This window comes from Salvelinus sp. IW2-2015, unplaced genomic scaffold (genome assembly GCF_002910315.2).
Source record: "Salvelinus sp. IW2-2015 unplaced genomic scaffold, ASM291031v2 Un_scaffold2875, whole genome shotgun sequence".
In the NCBI taxonomy this organism is placed as follows: Eukaryota; Metazoa; Chordata; class Actinopteri; order Salmoniformes; family Salmonidae; genus Salvelinus; species Salvelinus sp. IW2-2015.
Window position 1 is genome coordinate 89,616 of NW_019944175.1, and position 10,182 is coordinate 99,797.

The window sequence follows — 10,182 nt, forward strand, 5'->3', positions numbered from 1 at the left end:
GCAGACGGAGGGTCAGACCAAGCTCCAGTGGACAGGCTCCATTCTGAGCCTCGGTACCCAGAATCGAGGAACCTTTTTCAGCCTGGGTAGTGTCCTCGCTCCCCTCTACCTCTGGAGTTTTTCAGCTGTCGCTCCATATCGCTCTCTGACACAGCACTTTTCTCTTCCTTGTTGTCTGTCACTGCAGTGTCCAACACTGACATCTGGTGGCGGGATGACGGTACTACATCCTCCGTGTCACATCCCTTAGTGACCACTACTACTTCCTCTTCCGACTGAGACCGAGTCTCCAAGGGAACAGGCTCCGCCTCCGTATCGGCTATGCTGGTGGTGTCGCGGCGGCGGCGGCTTCCTGGGTTTCTGCGGCTTCGGTTGCTACGACAACAGCTGCTGATGACCTGGTCTTGCGTCCAGAGGTGGCAGGTGGTTGAGGTTTAGCTGCCGCCTTCTTTGCTGCGCTTTTCGTGGAGTCTTTTGAGCTGGGGGGGTAGAGGAGGAGGACTGGGGGACTCCTTGTGCTCTGGCTAGATTTCGAGTTGGGGATCTTGGGGTACCCCTCTTGCGTTTGGACGATCGGTTTGACCTTTCCGAGGCCTTATCTTGAGTCTTGTGTGACGAAGATGAGGATGACTGCGGTGGGTTGGTGTTCTCAGCCTCATCCCCTTCCACCTCGTCCACAGTAACAAACTGGTCCATGTTGAACTGGRCCAGATKGAAGGAGTTGGCTTCACCGGGGATGACGTCAGACGTAAACTCATCTCCCGCGTAGCAACTAGCRTGAGGTAAAGAGAGAGAAGGATGAATCCATTGAATTAATTCATCATAATCAAATCAATCTTCCCCAAGTTCAACAGAAGTGCTGTAGTTTGAAATCAGCTGTATGAGAGTTTGCTACAACAGACTGTAGCGGTTYTGGATTCTGTACACAATGGTGTATTTTTAAGAAACGTTGCCGTTTGGAAAGCATCGCTCACCTTCTCTCTAGACCTGCTCCTAGAGGAGAGAGTCGTTTTACTGCTTCTGCCGTGGCTCTGTGGAACCAACAGAAACCTTTAATAGGATCATTTCTAGCTCAGAAATAGAATGAAATCATTAAAAAATAATTTAAAAAGCACACTTTCAAACAATACCTGGATAGAAGTGGAAAATAAAAACATGCATTCATCATCACGCCTTGCTTTTCTCCTTCTCCTACCTTGCTCCTCTCCTCTTCTTTCCTCCCCTTCTTCTTGGCGGGGCTGCCGTCCTGTCTGCTGCTCCTGCGGGAGCCAGAAGAGGAGCTAGAGGAGTTACCATGTCTCGACGTCGGAGGATCGTGCCCCTCCTCGGAAGGAGCCCGGGTGCTTCTATGCCTAGAAGAGTCTCTCCTTTCTGGGGAAAAGCGGTCCCCTCTCCCTCCAGAAGCCTGGGTCTTCCCCTGGATGAATTCATTTTATTAGACATTTAAATACATAATGAGTTGCCTCAGTCATTAGAGTACCCCCCCCCAAAACCTAATACATTAAAATATTAGCAGAAGCTAATGTAACAATATTGCTTCTGTCATGACGTTGGCCTGTGGTACTCAAAGTGACATTACGAGGCTGGCTGGTGTCTCATATGATTGCATCCTTTGGCCTGTGGGTAAGTTTATGACCCCCCACATAAATACCTTTCTCCCCTCCCTCTCTCTGACTCTACAGAGGGACTCTTGATAGCCTTTGTTAAAATGAGTCTGGGAACATCAAACGGTGGGGGAAAGGAACCATATTTCGGTAATCCAACCAGTGGAATATATGTGCGTTGGTACTTATGAATATGATGTCAGTTCGGTTGTCATCTGAGATATTATGACTGATGACAGGACGACATAAACTGTATCTGGGAAAGTCTACACATTATAGTTATCAAATTCACATGGAATTGTGCAATTTAAATGTTTAATATGAAACTATTTGTGAAAAGATTAAATGTAATTTTAGCTTCCAAATGAGAGAATTGGGTTTTCATGAGGTTAGAGCTCTGCTCCATCAGTGGCCCGCCCCTGTGAAGAGACATGTTATAAACTATGAAACACACCCTTCTCTCCCTCCACTATGTAAGCCCTTGACGAAAATGTAACCTCCTGTTCCGGGTACATTAGGGCGACGGTTCGATGTCAGAAAGATTCAGTAATAACTACAGAACGAAGCCAACCTCAGCGTGAGCTTTGGTTGCGAATGGTATGAACTTTGAACTCTTATTCACTAAAGAAGTGAACCTCCTACCGTTGAGTTAGCAGCGCCGCTGTAAACGTGGGCTAGGAAAGACGGACGAGTATCCAGTCTAACACACAAGACGATACTACAACGTACCCAATTACCACAAGAGACATTCTTCCGACGACAGGAAGATCTCTGTGGCCAACACGGCCTGCATCTACGACCAACCTACCGAAGGCAGCTCAGAGTAAATATTATTGCATTTTCATTTCCAAATGAGTTGTAATTTAGAATGCACAAGATACTGTATTTACGATAGCGTGGCTTCTCCCTTGTTCCTCAGTCCTCCCGCTCTTTCACTCAAACCCCCCCCCTTTCCTTGTTTGTAACCAGCTCATGCAGTCCTCCGTCCACCAGGGACGTTTCTGTATGACTCATTTGCATTCTGTGTATATGTAATTCTGTGTGGTTGGTTAGGTATTAATAAATAAATAATTAAACCATTTTGTATTGCTGATTCAACTTGTTAGCCAGGGTTCGTGAAGATAACCAAGAATTTACAACTTTCAGATGAACTGAAATAAGGTGACGATTAATATGACTGCTATTGATGTAAAATATACTAGGTCTTAGAGTTTATTTGGAAGATAACAGCTCTATAAACACTCTTTCGTGTGTGCCCTCTAGTTAATTATTTACATGATTAGCTCAATCAGGTAATATTAATTACAGAGAAGGATTTATAGAATAGCATGTATCTCACTTAATCCGGCATAACAAAGACACGACACTTCCATCCCTCTCCTCGCCCCTACCTGGCTCCCTCGAAGCATCGTTACCCATCGCACCACAAAAGCCGCGCCCTTGCAGAGGGAACAACTACTTCAAGGTCTCAGAGCGATGAGTCACCGATTGAAGCGCTATTAGCGCGCACCCCGCTAACTAGCTAGCCATTCACACCCTTACACTAAGGTGCAATGAATCAGACTGTCGATGATTCAAATCTGTCAAGGTTTAATATATCTGTCCATTAAATTCATATTATTATAACAATACATACATTTGTGGTCTGGTTGCCCAGATCCTGAAGGTGTCTTCTTCGTGTCGTGGTCTTTTTAGCTTGTGTCGGATGTTTTTTGTCCGGCTGTGACTTCTTCTCTGGGCGTGGCTCCTCTTTCTTCTTCTCTCTTTCTCCCAGTCTTCTCTTCTGCTCACCGGCTGGTTCTTTCTCCAGCCGGGGTCTTTTTTCCGCCGTCTCCCAGCTGCAGGCTCTTCTTGTTGGGTAGGGCTTCCTGGATCCCTCTCCCTGGCTTCTCCAGCCGGGGTCTTTTTCTCCGCTGTCTCCCCAGCTGCAGGGCTCTTCTTGTTGGGTAAGGCTTGCCTGGATCCCTCTCCTGTTCTTTTCTCCAGCCGGTTCTTTTCTCCGCGTCTCCCCAGCTGCAGGGCTCTTCTTGTTGGGTAGAGGCTTGCCTGGATCCCCTCTCCCTGGTTCTGTTCCTGTTTAGCCTGTCTCCACCAGTCTCCCCATTCGGTTTGGTGCACCGCTGCCTCCAGGCCTTGAGGATCTCCTCAGTTACCGGAGGAAAGTCCTGAGGTTTCTTCAACATTAACTCTACCGGGACAGGGGCCGGTGTTTGTGCCGGTACAAGAGCGGCAACGGTGTCAGAGTCGACGGATTGGCGACGTTATTAGCTCCCTCCACAGCGGAGATCAGACAAGGCTTTTGTGGCCACAGTCGTCACGTTTCACTAACCAACGCAATGACATCACTGCCCTGTTGTGGGACCTGTTCGGTTCGCTGCAATCTCATTGGTCGAGGCGACGCCGCCGTGCTCTGGGTCCATGGCGACCTCTTCCTCGGGAGCGGACACGGCAACCGTAGGTAAGAGGCGGAAACGACGATGTCGACGGTCGCAGTGTCTTCCTTATTTTCTTTTGCCTCCTCAGTTTTCATCCCTCCATCCTCTTCGGGAGATGGCCGTTCTTCTTCTTCCCATCTTTTGTCGAGGAAATCCCACCCTCTTTTCCTCCAGACTCGCCACCGTTGCCTTCCGTCGGAATTCATTACCGCGACGTCACTTCCTGGCTGCTTGGCCTCGCGACGATGACGTCGTCACCCGGTTGCTTGGTAGCCACAGCAACAGGCTGAGAGATGAGACCGTAGCATTGGTGCTGGTAGTAGTGGTTGTGGAGTAACAGCTGAGAGATGAGACCGCAGCATGGTGCTGTAGTAGTGGTTGTGGACGTAACAGGTTTAACTGGTGCTGCCACACCTTTAGCTCAGGCTTCTTGCCTTTGATCGGTTCTTTGGCTTTGGTGCTGAAATGACAAACACGTAGATTATAAAATAAGTGATGTTACATCTAAAAAGGTCTCCAGAGGAACATATGGGACAGGAGTTGTTCCCGACGAGAAAAAAAAAACAATGGACCCTAATTGTATCCTATTGTCCTTAGAAAACAGGACGTCATACAATGCTTGGATTGGATGGATGGACTGACGGATAAAATCTTGGAAGTTAATGAAAGGTTGAGATATTTACCTGACAACAGATGTCTTCTGGGCTGGGGGCTGCAGTGGCTGTTTAACCTCGCCCAGCATGTTGACCTTCAGAGGTTTGTTCTGAACTACACAGGGGGACTTCTGGAAATGAAGACACACTGCCATCGCCACCGACGAAGARTCCATCTCAAAATAGATCTGAGACAGAGAAATAGAAACATTAATTAAACAACAAATCATTTGATTTGTTATTTGCGTCGTCTCCTGACCAATCAGAAATGTTGAAAAGATGCAGTCGGACGTTCCAAGGACCTGATTGGTTACACGGTTCCTTCAGAAAGCATTCGGACTCCTTGACTTTTTACACATTTTGTTGTGTTACAGCCTTATTATAAAAATGATTATAGTTTTTTTCAACATCAATCTACAAACGATACCCCATAATGACAAAGCAAAAACAGGAATGTTTTGTTGTTGCTAAATATGAAATTTCACATTTTACATAAGAATTCAGACCCTTTATTCAGTACTTTGTTGAAGCACCTTTGGCAGCGATTACATCCTCAAGTCTTCTTGGGTATGACGCTACAAGCTTGGCACACCTGTATTTGGGGAGTTTCTCCATTTCTTCTCTGCAGATCCTCTCAAGCTCTGTCAGGTTGGATGGGGAACGTTGTTGCACAGCAATTTAAAGGTCTCTCCAGAGAGGTTCGATCAGGTTCAAGTCCGGGTCTGGCTGGTACACTCAAGGACGTTCAGAGACTTGTCCCGAAGCCACTCCTGCCTTGTCTTGGCTGTGTGCTTAGGGTCGTTATCCTTTTGGAAGGTGAACCTTCGCCCCAGTGTGAGGTCCTGAGTGCTCTGGAGCAGGATTTCATCAAGGATCTCTCTGTACTTTGCTCCGTTCATCTTTGCCTCGATCCTGACTAGTCTCCCAGTCCCTGCCGCTGAGAAACATCCCCACAGCATGATGCTGCCATCACCATGCTTCACCGTAGGGATGGTGCCAGGTTTCCTCCAGACGTGACGCTTGGCATTCAGGGCAAAGAGTTCAATCTAGGTTTCATCAGACCAGATAATCTTGTTTCTCATGGTCTGAGAGTCCTTTAGGTCCCTTTTGGCAAACTCCAAGTGGGCATTCATGTGCCTTTTACTGAGGAGTGGCTTCCGTCTGGCCACTCTACCATAAAGGCCTGATTGGTGGAGTGCTGCAGAGATAGTTGTCCTTCTGGAAGGTTCTCCCATCTCCACACAGGAACTCTGGAGCTCTGTCAGAGTGACCATCAGGTTCTTGGTCACATCCCTGACAAAGGCCCTTCCCCCCCGATTGCTCAGTTTGGCCGGTCGGCCAGCTCTAGGAAGAGTCTTGGTGGTTCCAACCTTCTTCCATTTAAGAATAATGGAGGCCACTGTGTTCTTGGGGACCTTCAAATCTGCAGAAATGTTTTGGTACCCTTCCCCAGATCTGTGCCTCGACACAATCGTGTCTCTGAGCTCTACGGACAATTCCTTCGACCTCATGGCTTGGTTTTTTCTCTGACATGCTCGGTCAACTGTGGGACCTTATATAGATAGGTGTGTGCCTTTCCAAATCATGTCCAATCAATTGAATTTACCACAGGTGGCCTCCAATCAAGTTGTAGAAACATCAAGGATGATCAATGGAAAGAGGATGCACCTGAGCTAAATTTCAAGTCTCATAGCAAAGGGTCTGAATACTTATGTAAATAATATATCTGTTTTATATTTTAATAACTTAGCAAAAATGTCAAAATAACTGTTTTTGCTTTTTCATTATGGGGTATTGTGTGTAGATTGCCGAGGATTTGTATTTATTTAATCCGCAATTCAGAATAAGGCTGTAAACGTAACAAAAATGTGGACCAAGTCAAGGGCGTCTGAATACTTTCTGCAATTGCACTGTAATCACATGGTACCACTACAGGCCTAAAGTGGTTGTTACAGGGATCTAATTGTTTATAATCCACATGGTACCACTACAGGCCTAAAGTGGTTGGTTCCAGGGATCTAATTGGTTATTAAGTCACATTGGTGTTTGTGTGAGCTGTTTACGCGGCAAAAAAATATTGTTTAATGAAACCTTGCATCTCTATTCTTCCACGTGTTTTTGCATAATGTTTTGCACATATTCCAATCCAGCGTCAAAACCGGTGTCCGGCTGATGACCACGGTCGTGAATCACCTGGACTGTAGATTGCATCCTTTGAGTGGGAGTCAGTCGATGGCCTGTGGGACTCAACACTTCATTCCTTTCTCTCTGCGACAGGTAGAATCGTTCCCATATTATCACTCGGCCTGCCGCCGAGGAATCTCTCTCTGATGGTATCGACCCGTTTTGTGCAGCGGTTGTTCGTCAGCGGTTGTGTAGTTTTCACACTGCGCTTGCCAACTTGGCAATAATAACCGGCTTGTTTGTCAAGGGAAATGTGTTGTTTTGTTGTTGTGTGGTAGTATATTCTGTGTTGTGTTAAATGATCGCTATGTGATTGCACTAATGTACTAAAACATGCGAGTCTATTTCAAGCTGTGGAGGCTTAAACCCACTTCTCTGCACTTGATTCACTCATTTCTTAAATCCCACTGATGCGTATCAAAGGAGGCGCATATGGCTTAATATATATCACAGTATCTAAAGACAATTGGAAGTATTTGACGTTTATGGTACTATCTATGTCTGACCCGGTAAAGCACAACACATATTCACTGCACCACTTCAGCGCGTACGTTGGACAAAACCCGATTCGTTTTCTTATCTTCAACTCGGACTGGTCACCGTGGACAGTACTCGGTCTTTCGGTCGCTTCATTTTGAATTCCTGTTTTTTCAGCACAACTTCCCAAATTGCCCTTTTATGGTCAAGAATCCAGTTATGTTAAATGAGCGATTACGTCTCTTTAATGGTCTCGTCTCCTTCTGAGCTGTTGTCCACCGGATCCCACCGTTTGTAGGTACTACGTAGCGCTAGGCAGCCTTTTTAGCCACGCCACGTGCTAGCTGGTCTAATCTGTTTAATAAAACGTGGAACAACAAACAAAATAATACATTTATAAAAAGGGAATGTGTCACTCGTTCTACTTTCTAGAGAAAATAAGCATCTTTCCTACCCAGGTAGCACGTACTTGATTTCAACATCGGGAACAAAAGTCAAACAGGGCTACTTTCCAATACGGTTGTCTGTCCCTACCCTGTCGATCAGAGACAGCGAGTCGAGGTAGGAGCGACGCCGTTGACGAGGTCCGTGAACCTCCTTGCTGCTGCGGTCCCTGTGGGTGGACGTTACTGACAATCAGAAGACGTTCCTTCAACGTTGGACCTGTTGACAGACAGAGGTTGATAAAGGGTTATTAACAGGTTACAACAGGTTTATCAACAGTTACACAGGGTTTATTCAACAGGTTCAGGGTATACAGGTTAAGGTATAACGTTATAAGCATTAACAGGTACAAAGAGACTCAGTGTTAAGTTACAAAGGTTAAGTTGATTAACAGTTATGTTATACGATAAATGTTACGATACCACGGTAATCAAAGTTTAAAGGTTTATCACGTTAAAGGTCTAACGTACGGTAACAAGTATAAGGTAAGGTTATAAAGGGTAATCACATATAAAGGGTTAACAGTAAGATTCAACATTTGAGGTTTAATCACGGTTTTATAACAGGTTTATCAACAGTAGGGTAATCAAAGGTTTACAAAGGGTTATTCAACAGCGTTACTGAAAGGGGTAATAAGGTTAGTCAAAGGGTTTATAAAGGTTATCAAAGGTCAATCAATAGTGTATGGGTTTATCAACAGGTATAAAGTGGGGTTTATCAACAGGTTATAAAGGGTATTAACAGTTTATAAAGGGTTATTAACGGTTAATAATAGGGTATAACAGGTTACTAAAGGGTTATCAACAGGTTACGGTATCAATTTAAAGGGTTTATCAACAGGTATTAAAGGGTTTACTAACGTATACGGTATCAGTTATAAAGGGTTTATCAACATGTTATAAAGGAGTTGATCAACAACGTTTTATAAAGGGGTTATCAACAGCTTATAAAGGTTTATCAAACAGCGTATATAAAAGGGTTTATCACGGATAAGGACAACAGGTTATAAAGGGTTTATCAACACTGGATTAACAGGTTTATAATAGGGTTATTAACACAAGTGTGTATAAGAAATAGGGCACTGGGGTGGTGGTTGCTATTATGGGCCAATATTACCACGGCTAAGGGCTGTATTCTTAAATCTCAATACACTCCAAACCCACTGAGGTGCTTAATGCATTTTCTAATCTGGTACCCCCAAAGTAATTACAGCTCGATATATAATAACTGGTTTGGGCCTGGTCACCAAACAACGTAACCCTTTCTAGTTAAATCTATGACTTACCGTAGGGGATGAGCCCATTCAGAGTTGTTTGAACACACCCTCCCTGCAATAGAAAGAACAGGACACCATATGAATGACTGGACTTGTGTGTGCTTTTACGGCTGTGTTATGTGTGTCTGTTACCTCGTGGTGTGTGTAATGTTACTGGGTGTGTGTGTGGTGGTGTGTGTGTGCCTGGTTGTGTGTGTGTGTATTTTATATATTTCTGAATATAATTATTATCCTGTGTGTGTTGTGTGTTTGATGAGATTGTGTGTGTGTGTGTGTGTGTGTGTGTGTGTTTGTGTGTGTGTGTATATCTGTTAACTGGTGTGTGTGTGTGTGTGTGTGTGTGTGTGTGTGTGTGTGTGGGTTTACCTGCGTGAAGGTTTGTTATCAGGGCGGGTCAACGTGAAGTGAGGGACAGTCTTAGTTTAGGAGGAGGACATTGTGGTAGTTGTCAACATAGCAAAGCTCTTCTGCACTCTCTCCATTACGGACTATGGCCTGTTGGTCAAATAACACTCAATTATAACGACAACAACAAACGACCCACGTTATGGTACTGCACCAACAACAAAACAAACACCCACGTTATAGTACTGCATCAACAACAACAAACACCCACGTTATAGTACTGCATCAACAACAACAACACCCACGTATGAGTACTGCATCACTAACAACAAACACCCACGTTATAGTTACTCATCAACAACAAACACCACGAATAGTACTGCATCACAAACAACAAACACCCACGTCTATAGTACTGCATCAACCAACAACAAACACCCACGTTATAGTACTGCATTCAACAACAACAAACACCCACGTGTATGTACTGCATCAACAACAACAACACCCACGTTAAGTACTGCATCAACAACAACAAACACCCACGTTATGGTACGTCAACAAACAACACACACCCACGTTATATACTGCACCAACAACAACCAAACACCCCGTTATAGTACTGCATCAACACAACACATCACCCACGTATAGTACTGCATCAAACACAACAAACACCCACGTTATTAGTACTGCATCAACACAACCAAACACCCACTTATATACTTGCATCAAACAACAACAAACACCACGTTATAGATACG

General features: G+C 44.9%; 1 long non-coding RNA gene across 1 annotated transcript; it reads right to left on the reverse strand.

Annotated features, from left to right (window-relative positions):
- Positions 1–4,722: 4,722 nt before the first annotated feature.
- On the reverse strand, positions 4,723–9,568 carry LOC139025577 (uncharacterized). Its single transcript, XR_011477175.1, has 4 exons — positions 9,440–9,568; positions 9,083–9,125; positions 7,888–8,016; positions 4,723–4,880 (listed from the first exon to the last, which is right to left on the reverse strand). It is a non-coding gene; the product is annotated as an uncharacterized lncRNA (long non-coding RNA).
- Between the last annotated feature and the right edge of the window lie 614 nt (positions 9,569–10,182).